This window comes from Schistocerca piceifrons, chromosome 7 (genome assembly GCF_021461385.2).
Source record: "Schistocerca piceifrons isolate TAMUIC-IGC-003096 chromosome 7, iqSchPice1.1, whole genome shotgun sequence".
In the NCBI taxonomy this organism is placed as follows: Eukaryota; Metazoa; Arthropoda; class Insecta; order Orthoptera; family Acrididae; genus Schistocerca; species Schistocerca piceifrons.
Window position 1 is genome coordinate 343,225,715 of NC_060144.1, and position 24,888 is coordinate 343,250,602.

A 24,888-nucleotide genomic window follows, 5' to 3' on the forward strand; every position below is an offset into this window, starting at 1 on the left:
TTCAATTCTGCCAGTAGCTCGTTGTGAGTCGTGCATGGGTAGCTCAGATGGTAGAGCAGTTGCCCACGAAAGGCAAAGGTTCAGAGTTCGGCCAGGAAGTTTCATATTAGCGCACACTCCGCTGCAGACATCTTCAATTTTTTGGTCCTGTCCTCCTCAGTTGCGCGTAATACTACGGTATGTTGATGATTTTCACTTATGGACCGTCTGACAGCAACTGAATAAAACACAATTTTAGTGCCATACGCGTTTCGCCTTTATTTTCTGCAAGGCATCATCAGTGGCAGGTTGCGTAGACAGTTTCTTACATATTACGCTCCTGTTGCATTTTTGGTCTTGTTCTTCTTCCTATGAGCGCCAATTTGCTGTTTTTTCTGCATTCCACAGCACTATGCATAGACCAAGACCAAGACCAAAAATGCAACAGGAGCGTAATATGTAAGGAACTGTCTACGCAACCTGCCACTGATGATGCCTTGCAGAAAATAAAGGCGAAACGCGTATGGCACTAAAATTGTGTTTTATTCAGTTGCTGTCAGACGGTCCATAAGTGAAAATCATCAACATACCGTAGTACTCCGCTGCAGAGTGAAAATCTCATTCCCGAATTGATCGGCTCTCAGAGATTAGTATGTCGCCTTGGAGCTCGTTTCAGTGAGTTTTAACGGAAGCTTTGGAAATGAAAAAGGTTGCTGCCAAGTTTGTTCCTCGGGTTCTGTCTGAAAGTCTAAAGGAACGTCGAGTTGAAACATGTCGTGCTTTGAAACAACTTGAAACAGATCAACATTTTTGGCCCGTCTAGACTGGTTTTTCCACCACGACAACGCACCTGGACACACAGCCATCTCTTTTAGACAGTTTTTGGCTAGCATGGCGTGGTTACGCACCTTATTAGCCTGATCTGACTCTGTACGACTTTTCTTATTTCCGCGAATGAAAAGGGATATTGAACCAACACCGATTTGCAACAATGAAGAAGTCAAGAAAAAATCGAGGGAGGAACTGCCATCCATTTCTAAAGATGGCTACAAAAAATATTTCAAACAGTGGAAGCACCGGTGAAACATATGTATTAGTTGTAATGGAGAGTATTTTGAAGGGGATAAAGTTGTTTTGTAAACAATTTGAAAATATAGAGCTTTTAAAAAATGTCGCTGATAGCGGAAACTGGAGGAAGCGGCACAACTGCAAACATCCTTTCAAAACGTTATCGCATGAGAGGGATTCTTGGAGAGCCACATCAAACTAATCGAAGACTTGTGAAAAAGATTCCATGTATCACCGACCTACGGCTGCCTACGGACTTGAATAGACGATGTTTCTGCCTAGTATTTTTACTGTGGGATATGACTGTGAATCGTAATTACATTGCGCAACAAAATTAAAGAACCATTTTTTCGAAACCCCTTAATTGTCTCCCATTGCGATGCATCAGTTTAAAATTTGGCTCAAAGGTGCCTACAACCTCCTCTGTAACGGAGCAAAAGCGTGGCGCCCTCCAACATCAAGTTCCGGCTCGGCGATGCTTCAAACAGCAAGGTGTCAACGCATGTGAAAAAAGGCAAAGCTCGGAAGTTCACGTGAGCTGCAATGTCGGTTAACGACGTCACAGTAGCATCAAAATTTCTCCACAATTCTGCCCAACGCCGCTTTGGGTGTGCCACACGATGTCATGCTCGTCACACACCCCCGCCCCCTCCCTTACCAACATTTCACCCCTTATTTTGATGTTTCTGCGATGGAGGTCTGAACCGCCACGTCCAGTATTGAAATCAAGCCGTTTTCGTTTGGGTGACCGAGGAAAGCATTTCAGACTGAGTGACGGAATCGACACGAAAAAGCCTCAGGCGGTAGCGTAGAAGGTATCAATGAAACCACTTCTTTCGCTCGAACGTTGATTCCTATACGTTTCGGTATCGAAAACGACAATTTGCAACTTTGACCCTGCTGACACCCTTGGACGTTTCTGCCCTTCACTAGGGACATAGTGGGATCCATCGCCACTTAAATGTATCGCACCTCTTTTAATGCTGTGCGACCGCAGTTTTCACTCTCTATTGCATGTTGGGACCACTAGGGACCGTTCGTCATTTGAACATGATCCGGAGCGTCAAAAAGTTCCCCTACTTTTTCAACCCTTCTGTTTTCCGCTCTCCTGTGGCGTGATCGCGCGAGAGCGCAACATTAACACATTAACGTAGTCGTTAATAAAACGGCAAAGGGACTCCCTACTCCACCCCTCCCAGGTAGGCAACGCCCTCGGTGCCACCCACGCAACTTTGATGAGCGTGTTTCAAAAGTATCTGTAAGAAACTTCAACAGCATCTCAGAATGGCGGCAGCTCTAACATCTGTATGTAAAAAAACCGCACTAAAGGGGTGTCAAAGGCTTTGCCTAATCGTCAGGCGCTAGAGTAGCAGCCAGGATGATTTTATGCCGAAATTTCCACTGATTACGATGCTATTCAGTGTATATTTACGTAAGCAGCTTCACATAGATGTGGAATAACTTCACAGCAGCATACAGTCTTCACACAGATGCAATGTGAATCCATCAGGACCTGATACACAAGTGAAATATTTTATTATTAACATTATAATTCCTTTCTTTAAAACAGTGTTCACTGAGAGCTTAACAACATAATCGCGGATCTCTCATGGTCGCTGGTCATCGAATGACTTCTTGTATTTGTAGTGACCTGTACTGGCGAACGTCGCATCCATAGATGATCATTGAGCCGTACGGTTACTAACTGGCGCACTCGACATGTAACAAAAGAAAACAATATCCTTACCACATCGAACAATATTTGCACTTCATACGTTTATAACTAACTGCAGTTTCACTCACGTCGCTCAGGCTGGTGAGAGATGTCTGTGTTTCAGTTAAACTTGAAACACTACACTGTTCATAGAGATTATCAAAATACAACTTCACAACCTTCAGCTGTAGTAATATTCGAATTGGGTAACTTTCGCTAACAGGTTCGACGTAATTTGATGATAAATCAAGAGAATGAACTACGGTGTGAGAGTAAAGTAAAGGCTTGCTCGCCAGCTCTTGTACCTGGTGGCGAGTTCTGTGCTTAGATCTGGAGGTATCTTATATCTGCATCTACATCTATATTTACATCCATATCTGCATATATACACCGTAATCGAATTTATGATGTGTGGTGGGGAGTATTTCGCATATCACTGTCACGTTCTCCTTCTTCTGTTAGAGTCGCAAATTGTACGCTTGAGGACTGAATAAGACTTAGAATCTCTCTACCTTTACCGTCATGATCGTTTCCCAGCACAGCTGTAGGCTGGTGGAGATGGTATAATGTTCAGGGTGCTTAACAGCTAGGTCATCAGCGGCCTTACTATACTAACAGATGAAAGTGTTTAGTTTTCCAAAATTATACATCAAAAGGGAAACTATTGAATATTAGTCACAGCCACCCAGCTACATTCTTTCTCACGCGCACTCACACGTTCACACAGAAGAACGAATTACGTAAGAGTCAAGATATTTTATTGTTGAAATAACAGACTACAAATACACATCAGCTAAAGAAATGTAACTGGTAACCGTGTGCGGTTTATCAATGGAAAAAAATAGATGAAGTACTCATCCTTCTACCTAAAGACTAGTAGAAGGCCAGTCAGCACACTGTTCGCTTAAAGCACGAATCATCTTCGATTTATTGTCTGGTAAAGTAGAGGACAGGTCTGTGGTAGCCCAAGTCTGCTGATATGAAACGTATTCCGTTAAAATGTTGTGTGCAGGTATCTGTTCACCACAAGCACTGGAGGACCATCTCGCCGGAGGAGGAGCCCATGCATCAGTGTACAGTGCCCTCCCTATCCAGAGGCGCGTAAGGCTACTTCCTCGTGCCACAGCGAATGGAAGCACGAACGCCAAGGCCGTGTGGTTGGGTTGACCGATATGAGTTAGTTGTTGCCCAACCCTGACCTGTCCTCTTCCAACATAAGCATGATCGTATACCTCGACAGAGAGGCAACAGCACGTAAAGGGGCAATACTTCTTGAAAGTATATTTTCCATGCAGGCATCCTTGGCTACTTCATCCGCTACTTCATTAACATAAATTCGCACTTGCATTGGTACCCAGCAGAATGACACCTCCTACAGCTGTATTGGTATACACGTCTCGTACAGTCAGTTTCCAGAGTAACAACACCATACCAGACAGTGATGCCTAATACCTTATTTGTAGCGTCTGATGTTCGAGATAATTTATTGATTACTTATCGAACGTATGAAAATACTACTTTCTGTGGATCTCATTTATTTCTGTTTAAATCCCACTTGGTAAGCGCCCCAGACAGTCAATAGTGCGACGTCGGTCGCTCGAGAGTTTCGTAAACTACATTCTCCTTGGGTTGACTAAGCGTCCCGAATAATTTTGCCTTTTAATTAAGATTATTTTTTTATGGCTCCAACATATACTCCTAGGTGTCTAATGCATCTGGTTATTTTCACTGATTATCGTGTAGTCAAACAATAACGTACCTAAAGAATGCCCGTAATGACATTGCTATCTATAACACATACGGAGAAAAAATTCTCAAAGTACATGATTGTTTTCGGGCCAAAGATAGTAAAACTCCCCTTAAGATTGTGTGATTTAGAAGGGCCAGTCAAGGTGAGATGGAGTGCCTAAGGATTTGTCATGTCAGGATTGTATGCAGTACCATCTTGCTACAAGGGAGTGGAGGATACTCGCCATGAAGATGTAGAGGGAAGGGTAACACATGGTCACTAACAACGTTGGTATAAATATCCTAACCCCTGTTCGCGGTAGCTCTAGGCCCATATCACTATACGAAAAAATAAAGAAAAACGAATACTTCCAGTAACCACCAGAGGTGGCAACACACGGCTGGTTAAGCACTTCATAGATTCGTAGGTGCATTCACCACCTTGCATCACTTGAGCAGGGACAAAACCGCGACTCATCGGACAACACGACATATTCAAGATACACTCCGGTTTCTGCGTTATTTCGTCTGTCGTGATCACGCAGCTTTAACTGCAGCTGTGAGCAGTGGTACGCGTATTTACACCTGTCTCGAAATGGGCACTGCATACAGTCCACTTCGCAACCCCCCTCCCCCTCCCCCCCTGGAAACGAGAGTTGGATCTCTTTCACGGGATCTTTTTACGACCACTATTCTTACGCAACATTACATGGAAGCGAGTGATTCACCTTGTGTCACAGACACTTTGGAGATTTCACGCTGATACACCAACTAAACGGGCAACTTCATTCTCGGTGTGGTCATGGGCACAATAGATCCATTCTGCCGTTCTGTCACGTCTCCTCGTTGTACTACGCTGATTCCATGCAACCGCCTGGTACATTCACGCCAGCTCAGTGCCATGACTTGTGTCAATGGTGAAAGGTCGCATCCCCTGATACGAATTCTCCACCATTTACACCGACTCAGAACGACCACCAACTCTGTCACGGAGGTGAAATTCGTTCCGGACTCGAATCCCCGTTTTATGGGCAAGTCCACTCATTTACTACGGCTCATAAATCTGCACTCATGCTCATAAATTTAGCATAATGTTGATACTTGGTGAAACAAGGCTCTGGTGGGCTGTTTGCGGGTTTAAATCACCTTAGGGGATGACCATGCGGTGTATTTGACCTGCGGTCAACAGGGTGTGTTGGTGAATGTCAGAGTACAGTCCAGCGAGTAAGTGTGCAGACGTTTTCAGACGTGCTAATGGTGAGTGTGCATTGTAAATGGCTCAAAGAACACACATTGATGACGTTATGAGGGGTAGAATACTATGGCGACTGGAGGCCAGTCAAACACAGCAGGACGTAACACGGGCCCTCCGCGTGCTACAAAGTGTGATCTCAGGATTGTGGCAACGATTCCAGCAGACAGGAAACGTGTCCAGGCGCTACAAAACGGGACGTTCACAGTGTGCAACACCACACGAATACCGATATCGCACCATAAATGCCCGCAGACGGCCACGGAGTACTGCAGGTAGCCTTGCTCGGGACCTAACCGCAGCCACTGGAACAGTTGTCTTCAGACACAGTCTACAGACATGGCTTATTCGCCCGAAGACTTGAAGGGTGCATTCCACTGACACCTGGTCACAGGAGAGCCCGTGAAGCCTGGTGTCAAGAACACAGTACATATTCATTGGAACAGTGGTCCCAGGTTATGTTCACGGACGAGTCCAGGTATATTCTGAACAGTGATTCTCGCCGGGTTTTCATCTGGCGTGAACCAGGAACCCGTTACGAACCTCATATATGGAGGTCGTGGTTTGATGGTGTGGGGTGGGATTATGATTGGTGAACGTACACCCCTGCATGTCTTTGACAGAGGAAATGTAACAGGTCAGGTGTATCGGTACGTCATTTCGCACCGGTATGTCCGCCTTTTCAGGGGTGCAGTGGGTCCCACCTTCCTCCTGATGAATAATAACGCACGGCCCCACCGAGCTGCCATCGTGGAGGAGTACCTTGAAACAGAAGATATCAGACGAATAGAGCAGCCTGCCTGTTCTCCAGACCTAAACCCAATCGAGCACGTCTGGGACGCTCTCGTTGGACGTATCGCTGCACTTTTTCAAACCCCTACGACACTTCAGGAGCTCCGACAGGCACTGGTGCAAGAATGGGAGGCTATACCCCAGCAGCTGCTCGGCCACTTGATGTAGAGTATGCCAACCTGTTGTGCGGCCTGTGTACGTGTGCATGGTTATCATATCCCATATTGCTGTCGGGGTACATGAGCAGGAAGCACTGGCGTTTTGTAGCACATGCGTTTCGGGACGTTTTTCTCAACTTATCACCCATACCGTGGACTTACAAATCTGTGTCATGTGTGTTCCCTGTGTGCTTACATCTACATCTACATCTGCATCTATACTCCGCAAGCCACCCAACGGTGTGTGGCGGAGGGCACTTTACGTGCCACTGTCATTACCTCCCTTTCCTGTTCCAGTCGTGTATGGTTCGCGGGAAGAACGACTGCCGGAATGCCTCCGTGCGCGCTCGAATATCTCTAATTTTACATTCGTGATCTCCTCGGGAGGTATACGTAGGGGGAAGCAATATATTCGATACCTCATCCAGAAACGCACCCTCTCGAAACCTGGACAGCAAGCCACACCGCGATGCAGAGCGCCTCTCTTGCAGAGTCTGCCACTTGAGTTTGCCAAACATCTCCGTAACGGTATCACGCTTACCAAATAACCCTGTGATGAAACGCGCCGCTCTTCTTTGGATTCTCTCTATCTCCTTCGTCAACCCGACCTGGTACGGATCCCACACTGATCAGCAATACTCTAGGCCGAACCAGTGTTTTGTAAGCCACCTCCTTTGTTGATGGACTACATTTTCTAAGGACTCTCCCAATCAATCTCAACCTGGTACCCATCTTACCAACAATTAATTGTATATGATCATTCGACTTCAAATTGTTCCGCACGCACACTCCCAGATAGAAGTAACTGCTACCAGTGTTTGTTCCGCTATCATATAATCATACAATAAAGGATCCTTCTTTCTATGTATTCGCAATAAATTACATTTGTCTATGTTAATGGTCAGTAGCCACTCCCTGCACCAAGTGCCCATCCGCTGTAGATCTTCCTGCATTTCGCTACAATTTTCTAATGCTGCAACTTCTCTGTATACTACAGCATCATCCGCGAAAAGCCGCATGGAACATCCGACACCATCTACTGTTGTTGTTGTTGTGGTCTTCAGTCCTGAGACTGGTTTGATGCAGCTCTCCATGCCACTCTATCCTGTGCAAGCTTTTTCATCTCCCAGTACCTACTGCAACCTACATCCTTCTGAATCTGCTTAGTGTATTCATCTCTTGGTCTCCCTCTACGATTTTTACCCTCCACGCTGCCCTCCAATACTAAATTGGTGATCCCTTGATGCCTCAGAACATGTCCTACCAACCGATCCCTTCTTCTGGTCAAGTTGTGCCACAAACTTCTCTTCTCCCCAATCCTATTCAATACTTCCTCATTAGTTATGTGATCTACCCATCTAATCTTCAGCATTCTTCTGTAGCACCACATTTCGAAAGCTTCTATTCTCTTCTTGTCCAAACTATTTATCGTCCATGTTTCACTTCCATACATGGCTACACTCCATACGAATACTTTCAGAAATGACTTCCTGACACTTAAATCAATACTGGATGTTAACAAATTTCTCTTCTTCAGAAACGCTCTCCTTGCCATTGCCAGCCTACATTTTATATCCTCTCTACTTCGACCATCATCAGTTATTTTGTTCCCCAAATAGCAAAACTCCTTTACTACTTTAAGTGCCTCATTTCCTAATCTAATTCCCTCAGCATCACCCGACTTAATTAGACTACATTCCATTATCCTTGTTTTGCTTTTGTTGATGTTCATCTTATATCCTCCTTTCAAGACACTGTCCATTCCATTCAACTGCTCTTCCAAGTCCTTTGCTGTCTCTGACAGAATTACAATGTCATCGGCGAACCTCAAAGTTTTTATTTCTTCTCCATGAATTTTAATACCTACCCCGAATTTTTCTTTTGTTTCCTTTACTGCTTGCTCAATATACAGATTGAACAACATCGGGGAGAGGCTACAACCCTGTCTTACTCCCTTCCCAATCACTGCTTCCCTTTCATGTCCCTCGACTCTTATAACTGCCATCTGGTTTCTGTACAAATTGTAAATAGCCTTTCGCTCCCTGTATTTTACCCCTGCCACCTTCAGAATCTGAAAGAGAGTATTCCAGTCAACATTGTCAAAAGCTTTCTCTAAGTCTACAAATGCTAGAAACGTAGGTTTGCCTTTCCTTAATCTTTCTTCTAAGATAAGTCGTAAGGTCAGTATTGCCTCACGTGTTCCAGTGTTTCTACGGAATCCAAACTGATCTTCCCCGTGGTTGGCTTCTACTAGTTTTTCCATTCGTCTGTAAAGAATTCGTGTTAGTATTTTGCAGTTGTGACTTATTAAGCTGATAGTTCGGTAATTTTCACATCTGTCAACACCTGCTTTCTTTGGGATTGGAATTATTATATTCTTCTTGAAGTCTGAGGGTATTTCGCCTGTTTCATACATCTTACTCACCAGATGGTAGAGTTTTGTCAGGACTGGCTCTCCCACGGCCGTCAGTAGTTCCAATGGAATATTGTCTACTCCGGGGGCCTTGTTTCGACTCAGGTCTTTCAGTGCTCTGTCAAACTCTTCACGCAGTATCGTATCTCCCATTTCATCTTCATCTACATCCTCTTCCTTTTCCATAATATTGTCCTCAAGTACATCGCCCTTGTATAGACCCTCTATATACTCCTTCCACCTTTCTGCTTTCCCTTCTTTGCTTAGAACTGGGTTTCCATCTGAGCTCTTGATATTCATACCAGTCGTTCTCTTATCTCCAAAGGTCTCTTTAATTTTCCTGTAGGCGGTATCTATCTTACCCCTAGTGAGATAGGCCTCTACATCCTTACATTTGTCCTCTAGCCATCCCTGCTTAGTCATTTTGCACTTCCTGTCGATCTCATTTTTGAGACGTTTGTATTCCTTTTTGCCTGTTTCACTTACTGCATTTTTATATTTTCTCCTTTCATCAATTAAATTCAATATTTCTTCTGTTACCCAAGGATTTCTACTATCTACTATCTACTATCTACTAGGTCATTTATATATATATTGTGAAACGCAATGGTCCCATAACACTCCCCTGTGGCATGCCAGAGGTTACTTTAACGTCTGTAGACGTCTCTTCATTGAGAACAACATGTTGTGTTCTGTTTGCTAAAAACTCTTCAATCCAGCCACACAACTGGTCTGATATTCCGTGGCTCTTACTTCATCAGGCGACAGTACGAAAGTGTATCGAACGCCTTCCGGAAGTCAAGGAAAATGGCATCTACCAGGGAGCCTGTATCTAATATGCTATTAGCGCCAGTTTTGTTCAGTGTTATGTTGTGTGCCACCGCATTCTGCAATTATCCTTAATTGATGAGCTTGAGTGTATATAGTTCTTGCTAAACATGTGATTTGGTGGTTGGGTGACAATGAGCCTTGTGGCCCTTCCAGCGAGCACAGTAGCCTGTTCGTTCGCGGCTGTACATCACCACCGTATAAACTTCGGATGAGCTGCATGTCGTTACCCTTCGACAAGTACAAGGGGAGCAGCTAACGAGATTAATGAACCCGCGAGGCCCCAGGCGCGGGGCGAATGCGCGCTCCGTAAAGAACGGGGGACAGGTGGGGCGGGTGTACCAGCCACCAGACAGCGGCTCCGCTCGGCGCACCATTTATCTCGCGGCCTGTCGCAATTAGCAGCTTCCGCGAGGAAGCGCAGGTAATTAAGTTACGCTCAAGATGGCGAGGCGGCGGCACAAAATTGTCGACGCCGCCGCTAGATAGCGGTGCGAGCACCGGCCGTCCTGGGGGAATCCCCTGGCAGCGACGCCGCTTGATCACCGCCTTCTCCGGCGCGCCGGTCGTTTCTCTCTCCTCTGTGCGGATTCGCTTTTATCTCCGTACGACCTCGGTAGACAGTGATTAATCGCCCTGTGCCCTGTTGCACTCCGTAATTAACGCACTCCACCACATCTTCGCATGTGTATTATCCGAGCAGGTAGCGGAAAGCATGATTAGCAAGAAGTAAGGAAATCAATCAGGATGACTCACGTCCAGGTCCTCTGTCGCACTGAATGCCTCATTATTGTGGACGAAATTGAATTTTTCGAAACTTTGTTGAATTCAATATCTCAGCTTCTTTATCTAGGACGCCGTTGATCCCACCATCTTTTATCAGCTTTGACAGTTACATAAATTTCGGTCGGATACGTAGACAGAATTATGATGCGCACCAGATGACGTCAGTGGTAGCAAAAATGGTTCAAATGGCTCTGAGCACTATGCGACTTAACTTCTGAGGTCATCAGTCGCCTAGAACTTAGAACTAATCAACCATAACTAACCTAAGGACATCACACACATCCATGCCCGGGGCAGGATTCGAACCGGCGACCGTAGCGGTCCCTCGGTTCCAGGCTGTAGCGCCTAGAACCCCACGGCCACTCCGACCGGCTCAGTGGTAGCACTCGTCCGTTATTCTGTATGCCAGTTTTCGATGTGAAGTTGGCACAAATATACCGAAAGCAGTTATTACAGTGAAATGAAAACGTTATCTTGAGAGTTTTGTTCATAGAATTATGACTGTAATAAATACAGGGTGATTCAAAAAGAATACCACAACTTTAAAAATGTGTATTTAATGACAGAAACATAATATAACCTTCTGTTATACATCATTACAAAGAGTATTTAAAAAGGTTTTTTTTCACTCAAAAACAAGTTCAGAGATGTTCAATATGGCCCCCTCCAGACACTCGAGCAATATCAACCCGATACTCCAACTCGTTCCACACTCTCTGTAGCATATCAGGCGTAACAGTTTGGATAGCTGCTGTTATTTCTCGTTTCAAATCATCAATGGTGGCTGGGAGAGGTGGCCGAAACACCATATCCGTAACATACCCCCATAAGAAAAAATCGCAGGGGTAAGATCAGGGCTTCTTGGAGGTCAGTGATGAAGTGCTCTGTCATGGGCTGCCTGGCGGCCGATCCATCGCCTCGGGTAGATAAGTGCCAATGTGGTGGCGCTCCATCCTGCTGAAATATCAATTGTTGTGCTTCTTGTTCGAGCTGAGGGAACAGCCAATTCTCTAACGTCTTCAGATACTGTAGTCCAGTTACAGTAGCACCTTCGAAGAAAAAGGGACCAAAAACTTTATTGGCTGAAATGGCACAGAAAACGTTCGCCTTAGGCGAGTCACGTTCATACTGAGTTGTTTCCCCCGGATTATCAGTGCCCCATATACAGACATTGTGACGGTTGACTTTCCCGTTAGTGTGGAAAGTTGCTTCATCACTAAACACAATCTTTGAAACGAAAGATTCATCTGTTTCCATTTGAGCAAGGATAAAATCACAGAAATCGATTCTTTTAATCTTATCAGCTGCAGACAGTGCTTGAACCAATTTCAGACGATAAGGTTTCATAACTAACCTTTTCGTAGGACTCTCCATACAGTTGATTGTGGAATTTGCAGCTCTCTGCTAGCTCTGCGAGTCGATTTTCCTGGGCCGCGAACAAATGCTTGCTGGATGCGTGGTACATTTTCATCACTCGTTCTCGGCCGTCCAGAACTTTTCCCTTTGCACAAACACCCATTCTCTGTAAACTGTTTATAGCAACGTTTAATACACCACCTATGAGGAGGTTTAACACCATACTTCGTTCGAAATGCACGCTGAACAACTGTCGTCGATTCACTTCTGCCGTACTCAATAACACAAAAAGCTTTCTGTTGAGCGGTCGCCATCTTAGCATCAACTGACGCTGACGCCTAGTCAACAGCGCCTCAAGCGAACAAATGTACAACTAAATGAAACTTTATAGCTCCCTTAATTCGCCAACAGAAAGTGCTTAGCTCTGCCTTTTGTCGTTGCAGAGTTTTAAATTCCTAAAGTTGTGGTATTCTTTTTGAATCACCCTGTAGTATACCTTCTAAGAGTTTTCCTTAATTTGTGGTAACTGTTTCATATTACAGTATTTGTTTCACTAGCTTCATATAAAAGCCTACTTGTAGTCTTGTCGCGAATAGTAGAAGATAGAATTAAAATCATGTAGGCTGTAGGCTGGAAAATTATTGCTACAGATCAAGCGAGGCGGACGTAACCAGACTATCTCATGTGTAATGTGTAATGTGTACTCGACTAACAAGAGCGGAGTATGCAGTACCACGAGGCTCAAACACAGTTAGTGGCAACCCTTGGACACAGCAAACAGTGGAGAATGGCTAGTTCATCACGTAGGCATCACCTGCTGCCGCGTGACTAGCCTACTCAGGGCTCAAAGTTCGGAAGTGCTAGAACCTTCTAGAACAAGTGGTGCCGGGTGCACTACCCCCTATAAAAGCGTATAGCCGCTAGATCGAAGTACAGTGATGGAGTGAGGTACTCAGGACGCCGGTCCAGTTTAGTCTGCGCCGGGATGCTGCAAGAGTTGCAGGAGAGTATTGAGCACAGCAACAAGTAGGGAGTTAGGCTGAATCGACACTGCTGACACTTAGTCTTGTGCGCTCGCCTCTGCTGTATTAGGACTTAGGTTTGGGAAGTTAGGAATGGCAACTGCATAGCCAGATAGACAATCATTGGAGACTGTGTACAGAATCTTATTTAAATCACAAGTGCCAGGGGTACTTCCAGTATAATCGTTCTATACATCGAGTGTTCATACATGAAAGCTTCCCTATGATCCTATCCGAGTTCCGTACTCTAGCTCACCTTGCAGCCTTCTCTACAACGGAACAGTGAGGAGTTGGCGGCCCACACCACCGAGACCTCATGCCAAGTAAGTTCTCTGACGCGCACCAACGCAGTCCTTCCACTCCCTCTCAGGACACGTCAGTGGGACACGACAGAGGTTAGACCATTTTCTGGTGCCAGGTGTGGGGTATAGGTGAGGTATCTACGGGTGAAGAAGCGGCAGTATAGAGTACTGGAATAGGCGGAGGGGCGTTAAGTAGCACCAGCATCACAGAACGAGAGGGTCGACACATCGCGCCGTCGCAGAACGAGTGGGTCGACACATCGCGCAGCTGCGGAGCCAGAGGGTCGACGCAGTGCACCGTCGCGGGTCCAGGGGGTCGCCGCGGCACGCCTAAGCAGAAGGTGCTGATTCACGCCAACGCAGCACCAGCGTCGCATCGCGCCGCCGCCGGGGTGGAGAGGCGCCGGTCCGCGCCGTCCCAGCAGCTGCACCGTCTCGCACCGCGCTCATCTCGAGCGGGTCTACGCGCCGCCACCGCAACGCGCCACATTCAGCGTCAGCCAGCAGGAGTCAAGGTTAGTGGAGATGTCAACCCTGGAGGTTGACATCGGGCGAAGGCCCGCAGACACTCTCCTGTGGAAGCAGGCTATATTTAAGTTATAGTGAGGCTACCAAGTTGGTACCCCATAAATTTGATGAGGACAGAGAAAGATTGTCCGAATTTATTGATAATTGCGATAATGCTTACAATTTAGTGAATCCTAGTTATAAGCAAGTGTTTCTGAAGTTCATTATTGGTCAGATAACGGGCTCAGCCCGCAGTAAACTATTGGTTAGAGATCATACACAGACTTGGTCTGCCGTGAGGTCTACACTCCTGGAAATGGAAAAAAGAACACATTGACACCGGTGTGTCAGACCCACCATACTTGCTCCGGACACTGCGAGAGGGCTGTACAAGCAATGATCACACGCACGGCACAGCGGACACACCAGGAACCGCGGTGTTGGCCGTCGAATGGCGCTAGCTGCGCAGCATTTGTGCACCGCCGCGTCAGTGTCAGCCAGTTTGCCGTGGCATACGGAGCTCCATCGTAGTCTTTAACACTGGTAGCATGCCGCGACAGCGTGGACGTGAACCGTATGTGCAGTTGACGGACTTTGAGCGAAGGCGTATAGTGGGCATGCGGGAGGCCGGGTGAACGTACCGCCGAATTGCTCAACACGTGGGGCGTGAGGTCTCCACAGTACATCGATGTTGTCGCCAGTGGTCGGCGGAAGGTGCACGTGCCCGTCGACCTGGGACCGGACCGCAGCGACGCACGGATGCACGCCAAGACCGTAGGATCCTACGCAGTGCCGTAGAGGACCGCACCGCCACTTCCCAGCAAATTAGGGACACTGTTGCTCCTGGGGTATCGGCGAGGACCATTCGCAACCGTCTCCATGAAGCTGGGCTACGGTCCCGCACACCGTTAGGTCGTCTTCCGCTCACGCCCCAACATCGTGCAGCCCGCCTCCAGTGGTGTCGCGACAGGCGTGAATGGAGGGACGAATGGAGACGTGTCGTCTTCAGCGATGAGAGTCGCTTCTGCCTTGGTGCCAATGATGGTCGTATGCTTGTTTGGCGCCGTGCAGGTGAGCGCCACAATCAGGACTGCATACGACCGAGGCACACAGGGCCAACACCCGGTATCATGGTGTGGGGAGCGATCTCCTACACTGGCCGTACACCACTGGTGATCGTCGAGGGGACACTGAATAGTGCACGGTACATCCAAACCGTCATCGAACCCATCGTTCTACCATTCCTAGACCGGCAAGGGAACTTGCTGTTCCAACAGGACAATGCACGTCCGCATGTATGCCGTGCCACCCAACGTGCTCTAGAAGGTGTAAGTCAACTACCCTGGCCAGCAAGATCTCCGGATCTGTCCCCCATTGAGCATGTTTGGGACTGGATGAAGCGTCGTCTCACGCGGTCTGCACGTCCAGCACGAACGCTGGTCCAACTGAGGCGCCAGGTGGAAATGGCATGGCAAGCCGTTCCACAGGACTACATCCAGCATCTCTACGATCGTCTCCATGGGAGAATAGCAGCCTGCATTGCTGCGAAAGGTGGATATACACTGTACTAGTGCCGACATTGTGCATGCTCTGTTGCCTGTGTCTATGTGCCTGTGGTTCTGTCAGTGTGATCATGTGATGTATCTGACCCCAGGAATGTGTCAATAAAGTTTCCCCTTCCTGGGACAATGAATTCACGGTGTTCTTATTTCAATTTCCAGGAGTGTATATTGTTGGAAAATTATGAGAGCAAACGCACAATTGACTACTATGCTTGTACTATGTTTAATAGTAGGCAGGGAAACGGTGAAAGTGTGGCTCAATGGGGCTCTCGCGTTGATTCTATGCAGTTCCACTTTCGAGAGGCAATGAAGAGGGTCATGGATGAGGACGAGATTGCAGGATGCAATGCGCTGATAGGGAAGCTAGGACGGGCCGTGATCACACAGGGATTATACGACGAGAGAATAAAAGTAGTAATACGGGCACAAGGTGAACGGATAACCCTGTCAGAGGGTATTGACTTATCCGCAACGGAGGAATGTGCGATAACGTCTGAGCGAGATAAACGCCGCGTGGCGACTGCAAGCAGGACAGGAAGGAAAAGAAGTATGAAATCCTTTAATTGCGGAAAAGAAGGGCATGTAACGCGTGAATGTAGAACAAAGTATACCGTTCGAAAGACAGACGTGGTAAAGGGCGGCTTCCAGAGGACAGACCGAAATCGATTACCAGTCCAGGAAATTGACGTGCGGGAATTTAGGGGAAATGGGGGACCAGCTCAGTGTCCTCCACCCGTACGGTGTACAGCATGTAACCTACCGGGACACACACCCCCGAGTACCAAAGCCAAACCAGTGACATGCTTCACGTGTCACCGACACGGACACTATGCTCGAGATTGCCACGAAAGTAAATGGGTTAACATCCGTGGGAAGAATATGCAGGGAAACGAGAAGAGGGCGTAATGCCGCAGTTCCATTACGGTGCGTCAGGAATAATAAGAGCTGCCGAATGCGCGGGAAAAAATGACTATATATGCGTGAGGAGCAAAGATGTAAAAGGAACTGAGACGAGATTACTAATAGATAGTGGGGCCCACATTAACCTCATTAAATCCAGGGTTTTGAGGGTTGGTGTAAAGAAGGAAACAGAAAGGGCAGTGACAATAAAGAGTATCGTCAATGAAGAGGTCAGGACGGAGGGCCCTGTATTAATCGAATTAAGTAGCGGTATAGGAAGAAAATGGGTTACTCAGTTTCAAGTTGTAAATGAATGTCTTGATCTGCCGTTTGATGGGTCACCTGGACGGGAGTTCCTGGACGAACATAAAGTCGTGCTGGATTATGGGCGACGGAGAATGTATGTGCAAGACGAATGGGTAGAATTACGAGAAGCGTGCGAAGGGGACACTGCAAATCGATTAGTTGTGCAAAGTGGTAAGATTGAGACGGAGGTAAGAGCCAGTTACGCAGATGTAGCGCGAGGAGATAAGGCGCCGGTCGGGGTTACGACGCGCGCGCGCGCAGTCGCTGGGAAACAAATAATAGATAGCGGTCCAAGTTATACGGATAGTAAGGGTGGCGGTTACTCCAAATACCCGATGAGGCGAGACAGCCGAGTGCCGGTTGCGCCAACTTGTAAGAATTGTGCGACGCCAGATGACAGTGAAGTTATTCGAAACGAAGAGCTGCCAGAACGAGCAAAGAAGTCCTGTAATATCACGACGAGTAGGCGTGATAAGTCGCTAGCCCCGGAGGACCTGGAAGAAGTCAGGATAGGACCCCGGGAAGAGAGGTTTATAAGAGTCCGCGTGATGCGAAAAATAGGTAGGGAGGCAGTAATTCCCAAACAAGAAATTAGACCAGGGGTCTATATACCAGAAGCCATAGTGGCCGTCCAAGATGAAACATGTATAACGAGCGTAATGAATACCCGAACCCAAGAAGTGCGGTTTAGGGTGCCGGAAGTACTAGCAGAAGAGGTCCCACCGCCCAGTAGCTACAAAGTTAAACGTGCACCCCAGAACAGGAGGATCGAGAGAAAAACGCAGCAAAAGTTGTTAACGGAAAATATGCGTATAGACCACTTAAATCGGGAGGAACACAACGCCATACGGGAATTGTGCTTGGCCTATAATGACGTGTTTCACTTACCAGGGGACGTGCTCACCTACACTACCGTAGTGAAGCACCAGATTCCACTAACACCGGAAACTGAAGGAACAGTTATAAATCAAAGACCGTATCGCATCCCACAAGCACAGCAGGAGGCACTGCAAACGGAAATTCAGGGCATGTTGAGAGACGGCATAATCTCGCCGAGTACCAGTCCATTTAACTTCCCCTTGTTATTATTGCCAAAGAAACTTGATGCTAGTGGTAAACCCAAATGGAGAGTAGTTGTTGATTATAGGAAACTAAATGATGTCTGGATAAATATGGTTTACCCGTTACCTAGAATTGACGAAATTCTCTATAGTCTAGGAAAGGCAAAATATTTTTCAACGTTAGATCTCGCGAAGGGATACTACCAAGTATTAACAGATGAGAAGGATCGGGAAAAGACGGCATTTAGTATGCCGACGGGACATTACGAATATAATAGAATGGCCATGGGCTTAAAAATGGCGCCATCTACATTTCAACGGCTAATGAACACCGTGCTGACGGACGTGCAAGGGAATAAAGTGTTCATTTATCTAGGTGACATCGTCATCGTAGGTGCATCGCTTGAGGAGCATAACGCACGCCTTGAAGAAGTATTTGAACATTTAAGGGAAGCGAACCTAAAGTTGCAGGTCGACAAATGCGAATTCTTGCGGACAGAAGTTACGTTTTTAGGACACGTTTTAACGGCAGAAGGTTTGAAACCCGATCCCACGAAAGTAACGGCAGTAGAAAATTACCCGCCGCCAAAGACAACTACGGAATTGAAATGTTACCTGGGAATGGTCGGATATTACCGACGGTTTCTGAGCAATTTTAGTAAAATTGCCAAGCCTCGACATGAACTACTGAAAAAGGGAGTTCCGTACGAATGGGGCGAAGTGCAACAGGAAGCTTTTCAGACCTTGAAAGAGAAGTTAACCAAACCTCCAATACTACAGTATCCGGATTTCACTAAGGAATTTTTGGTAACCACAGACGCCAGCAAATACGCGGTAGGAGCGTATCTGAGTCAAGGTCCTATAGGAAAAGATTTACCGGTTGCGTATATATCGCGCACTCTCAATAAAGCAGAGATAAACTATAGTACAATAGAGCGGGAGTTAACTGCTATAGTGTGGGCTGTTAAATATTTTCGTCCTTATCTGTTTGGGAAGAAATTCAAAATACTCACGGACCACAAACCCCTGATGTGGTTAGGCAGTATCACAGATCCATCGTCTCGATTAATGAAACTTCGGCTAAAATTGGAGGAATATGATTACCAAATCCTGTACAAGGAAGGGAAACAAAACCGCGTAGCTGATGCATTATCACGGATTCGGAGTGTACAAGACGGCGATAAGGAAGTACCGCAGGATAGCGGGAGGCAAGGAGAAATGAAGGCGGACGCCGCGCAGCGGGACGAGAACCGAGAAGTAGATAACGAAGCAGCGACAGAAGCAGTAGCGACAGCTGAGATAACAGACCCCGAGGAAACAGCTGACGCGACCGAGATAAGTGAAGACGGAGCCGCACTGCCGATAAACGAAGAAGACGTTCTAAGCGCAGAGGACAAATTGGAAATCCTAAAACAGATGCACATATCTCCCATAGGAGGCCATCAGGGAATGGGAAGAACATATGCGCGAATAAAGCAGTACTGTACCTGGCCGGGTATGAAAGCCGATATAGAAAAATTCATAAGAATGTGTGAAAGTTGTCAAAAGAATAAGATAACCCAAGCCGAAACGAAGCAACCGATGGAACTAACTCCGACTCCCGAATTCATATTTGATCGATGTGACATCGATATAGTAGCTCCCTTACCAGTTACCCGAGTTGGCCACAAGTATATTTTGACCTTTCAAGACTCTCTTACGAAGTTTGTAGTAGCTGAACCGATACCTCGACAGGACGCGGATACAGTCGCTCGAAAGTAGAAAACATTATTTTGAAGTTCGGCGTTCCGACCGCCCTATTAAGTGACATGGGGAGTAGTTTTATTGGTGATACGATGAGACGAGTCTGCAAATTACTGAGAATAGAGAAGATACAAACAACAGCGTATCATCCGCAGTCAAACGGAGCATTAGAACGTACGCACCGCACGCTAACAGAGATGTTACGACATTACGTGAACCGGGACCAGACGGATTGGGACGAATGGGTATCGTTCGCATGTTTTGTGTACAACACAGCATCACACAGTACCACGGGATACACCCCATTCCAGTTATTCTTCGGCAGGAAGTGTAATCTGCCAGGGTGGTTACAGAAGAAGCCAGCCAACGTGATCTACATTTATGATGATTACGTGACGGAAATCCGACAGCGACTGCAGTTAGTACACCAAGAGGCCCGTAAAGCAACACAGGAAAGCAAAATCAGGAATAAAAGCGATTGCGATAAAACGCAGAACCCGAGAGAATTTAAAAAAGACGATCGCGTATTACTGTATGATGAAAGCGTGCGTTGGAGACGCTCAAGGAAGTTGGACAGCCAGTGGCGAGGACCGTTTACTGTAGTAGATGTACAGGGACCGAACGTGATAATTAGACTGAAAGGAAATAAATGTATAAAAGTGCACGCGAATAGGCTGAAGGAATTTTACTGAGTAGGCAAGAATATCTTTTAGTTGTTCGTGGTAGAGGAAGTGAACAGATTGCAGGCGATAGCAAAACATGAGAGTGGCACGTGCGTTTCTATTACAGATGCCACTGATGAGGGCTTTGTGGATGACAGCGATATTCGGGAGTATATGGCAGATCGGACTCGCAGGAAGCTAGGCAAACCCACAAGATGTAAGAGTGCAAAAATTCCAGTCTACACCAGGAATGTATTACAACAACCAGGGCAGTGTGAAACTATACAGCACAACGTGGAGAGTGGTGACCTATTTCAACCTCAAGGAATTGCATGACAAAATTTGAAGAGACGCAGGTGGGGGCCAATAGAGCGATAGCACATTGTATAAGTACGATGACTCAAGCCAAGTTAGATGCCGGAGAATGTGAAAATGTACAACAAACTGTAAAATGACAGGTGGGAGAGATTTCTAAATCAAAACACTTGATTAACCAGTTGGCTAGACATGTACGGCCCAGAACCAAAAGGGGGATATTGAACTTTATTGGGGTGACAAGCAAGGTATTGTTTGGTACACTAGATGAGGATGATGCGGAATTCTTTAAAACTAAGATAGATGTTTTAGAGGAACAGCAAAGGGAATTATTGCGATTGTCCAAGGAACAAGTAACCATTGTGAGGGCGTCACTGACGGGGGTGAACCAAACAATTAATGCAGTCACCAGGAATACTCAATTAATTGCAGATGGGATAAGGAAATTGAGTAAACATGTCGAGGATTACGAAAATAGTACCAACAGGAAGATGCAACACACCCTGATTGTTTTGACTATTACGGTACAACTGATACAAATCTCTAATATGTTCAATGAGCTCGAAAGGTAATATGATCTATTGATCTCTGCCATAGTTAATGCGCAGAAAGGGCTATTGGAACCACACTTGATTAACCGTGTACAAGTAGTCACGTATCTCGAACTGATAAAGGAGGAATTAAAAGACAAGAAATTTCCCGTTGAACTCACGAAGGACCAAGGGTATCTGTTACTTCGCATAATAGATATAGATGTAGTTCTTGCCGGCAATACCTTATGTACTAAATATACCTTTAGTAGATAGTAGTATATACAATTTATATAGAATATGGCCATTACCCGCAGAATATGATACAGCTAAGAAGTTATTTGCGTATATCGAGCCTGAACGAAACTTTCTACTTATTGACGATGCGAAACGACAGTACGCACTACTGTCTCGTGACCAATTGCAGTGTAAAACGGTTACGGCGAGAAATCAAATTTGTAAACAACGGTTCGTTCTGATGTCGACCTATGATCACGAGCGATGTGAAGCTCGAATGCTACAGCCTATAAGGGAAATTCCGAAAGATTGCAATCAAAAGTATGTCATACTGAACGAAAGTATCTGGACAGAGATACAGGACAATGAGTGGCTGTATGTCGCTCCCAAGGATGAAGGACTCACGATATTATGCAACGGATTACCCCCAAGTGACCTTATTGTAAGGGATACCGGAAAGTTAACCTTTACGAATCAGTGTAAAGGATACGGTGCGCAGGTCATGTTACAAGCTGACCATATAATTAGTACTAATGTAGGTAAGAATGATATAGTACCTATGTTAAACTTAAATATAGATTGTTGTATCATAGATGAAACAAAGCAAGAGATCACACGTATACCTATAGATTTACCCTTAGAACATATTGTTAGACACTTAGATGACCTCAAGGTAGCCAGTCACAAAGTGGATGAACTGCAGAGTGAAATAGAATATCAGCAGCGAACCACCTTTAGCGGATGGTCTAGGAAAGTATATTCCGTATGGGGATATACGGGTTCAGTAGTGTTAGTTGTCTTAATTATATCATGTTGTTTATGCATCTATTGTAAGTGTTGCCGTATGTGTGGCAAAAGATTGTGTGAAATCGGAGGACATTGTTGTGCCAAAGTGTGTGTGACAAATACAGTGGTAGCGGATGGCCGCTGGGAACGAAGTGTTCGGTACACCCCTGCCCGACAAACCGAGCAATGTGAAGCGGCAGCAGAAGGTGGAGAGTATGAATTAAGTTGTACACGTCGCACTCCTCTCTCCGATAGGGTACAATGGAGAGAATAGAGTCAAACGCCACACCTCACAGAGCCCCGTGCCAGAGCAATGGAGCTGTTAACCTCCAAGACAGACAGGAGATTACACAATTGTATGTTTATTGATAATCTTACCCTCCTGATGTATCCTAAATTGTTTACAAATCAGATCTTTTGTATATGTATAAAACTCAAAATGTGTACTTATGTATGTAACTATTCTGTATGCTCTTGGTAAAAATTTGCAGCAATTTTTGAATATGTGACATAAATTTTGTTTGTTCTATGCAATTTATGGACGGCACTCAACTGTATCTTATAACTTCTTGTGCTTTTTTTTTTTATTTTTGTGCCATGTATTTTTCATGTTTATAATGTCAAGTCTTGATGGCAATAAAGACTGGTAAGTTTTACTGGCACCGCGAGTAGAAAACGAAAATTTTGTAATCTCGAGGGACCGAGCTTACAAAATTTTCCCCTGGGGAAGGGGAGGTGTCGCGAATAGTAGAAGATAGAATTAAAATCATGTAGGCTGTAGGCTGAAAAATTATTGCTACAGATCAAGCGAGGCGGACGTGACCAGACTATCTCATGTGTAATGTGTAATGTGTACTCGACTAACAAGAGCGGAGTATGCAGTACCACGAGGCTCAAATACAGTTAGTGGCAACCCTTGGACACAGCAAACAGTGGAGAATGGCTAGTTCATCACGTAGGCATCACCTGCTGCCGCGTGACTAGCCTACTCAGGGCTCAAAGTTCGGGGGTGCTAGAACCTTCTAGAGCAAGTGGTGCCGGGTGCACTACCCCCTATAAAAGCGGATAGCCGCTAGATCGAAGGACAGTGATGGAGTGAGGTACTTAGGACGCCGGTCCACGTTAGTCTGCGTCGGGATGCTGCAAGAGTTGCAGGAGAGTATTGAGCACAGCAACAAGTAGGGACTTAGGCTGAATCGACACAGCTGACACTTAGTCTTGTGCGCTCGCCTCTGCTGTATTAGGACTTAGGTTTGGGAAGTTAGGAATGGCAACTGCATAGCCAGATAGACAATCATTGGAGACTGTATACAGAATCTTATTTAAATCACAAGTGCCAGGGGTACTTCCAGTATAATCGTTCTATACATCGAGTGTTCATACATGAAAGCTTCCCTATGATCCTATCCGAGTTCCGTACTCTAGCTCACCTTGCAGCCTTCTCTACAACGGAGCATTGAGGAGTTGGCGGCCCACACCACCGAGACCTCATGCCAAGTAAGTTCTCTGACGCGCACCAACGCAGTTCTTCCACTCCCTCTCAGGACACGTCAGTGGGACACGACAGTCTGTTACCTACGTTTTAGATATCACCAAAATTACTGATAGCAACAATTCGATAATATGATTTACAGCCAAGGTTTCATGTTTAACGTTCCTAACTGTTAGACTCAATTCCTTGATTTCATTTATTTCGATTGAATTTAAAGTTATTTTCTTGTTCGTAGCTTTCTTAATGGGGTTCACACACACACACACACACACACACACACACACACACACACACACAAGCATGAACGTAGTTACACGCAAAAATCTGGGCGTGGAAGAATGTACGAATAACTGCTAGGAGCATGTGGAGCTTGGTCAGTCAGTGGAGGACTCACAGTGAGTAGCGATTTTCGTTCGAGGAAATCCGTACAGGAGAGGAATGAACATTGGTAGTACACGAAGACGCAGCATTTGTGTATACGTTAGAAATGATTAGAAGCAAAGCAGAAGAAAGAAATACAGAAGGAACATACACAGTTATCTGTAAGTCTCAGGAGCAAAACAAATTTCCAAAGCTGTAACGAAGCTGTAACTACACCACCGAAAAGGAGACAGAAAATGTGTACGATTTTCGAGATACACGTGATAGCCATTACCAACTGCAGAAAAAAGTTTAATATAGTCATGCAAAGAAACAAGCTTACCTTAGAGGCGGGTGGAGCAAAGTAAACCAATTGCGAGGTGTGAACAAAAACATAGAACGGTATGAGTGTGACTGACCACTTCGTCAGGGATTCATCACATTTTCGATAGCTTTCATGCGATTTTAAGAGATCATTACTAAAAATCTTTGAAAAACGCGTCGTCGATTTTTGTAATGACTAAGAAAACATGCATCGCTGTCAGATTACGTAAGACACCAAGCAGACAGCGGCGGATTAAGAATTGAATGAATAGTCAGTTAATGAGACTCACAAGTTTTTCTGTTCTCCACTTGCACAGGTAAATACTTTGTTGTACGAACGGGGGGTCTTACTCAGCAAGTTTGAAAATATGCCAGAAAAACAGTTACAATTTTCCAGAATCAGATTTTCACTCTGCAGCGGAGTGTGCTCTGATATGAAACTTTCGCGAAAGGTGAGATCCCGAGTTCGAGTCTCGGTCCGGCTCATAGTTTTAATCTGCCAGCAAGTTTCAGTTATAATTTTTTTAAAAACGTGTTAGCAACGTAATAAGAGTGTACTGTTTGGTACTGAATTTGTAGAATCAGCCATGGAGATGGAAGTGGACAGTAAAACAAAGAATTCAGACAGCCAGAGTAATTTTAGTTAGCTAAATGGTCTTTCAAAATGAAGTTACCAAAGTTCTTACAGCAGGAAGTATACAACGC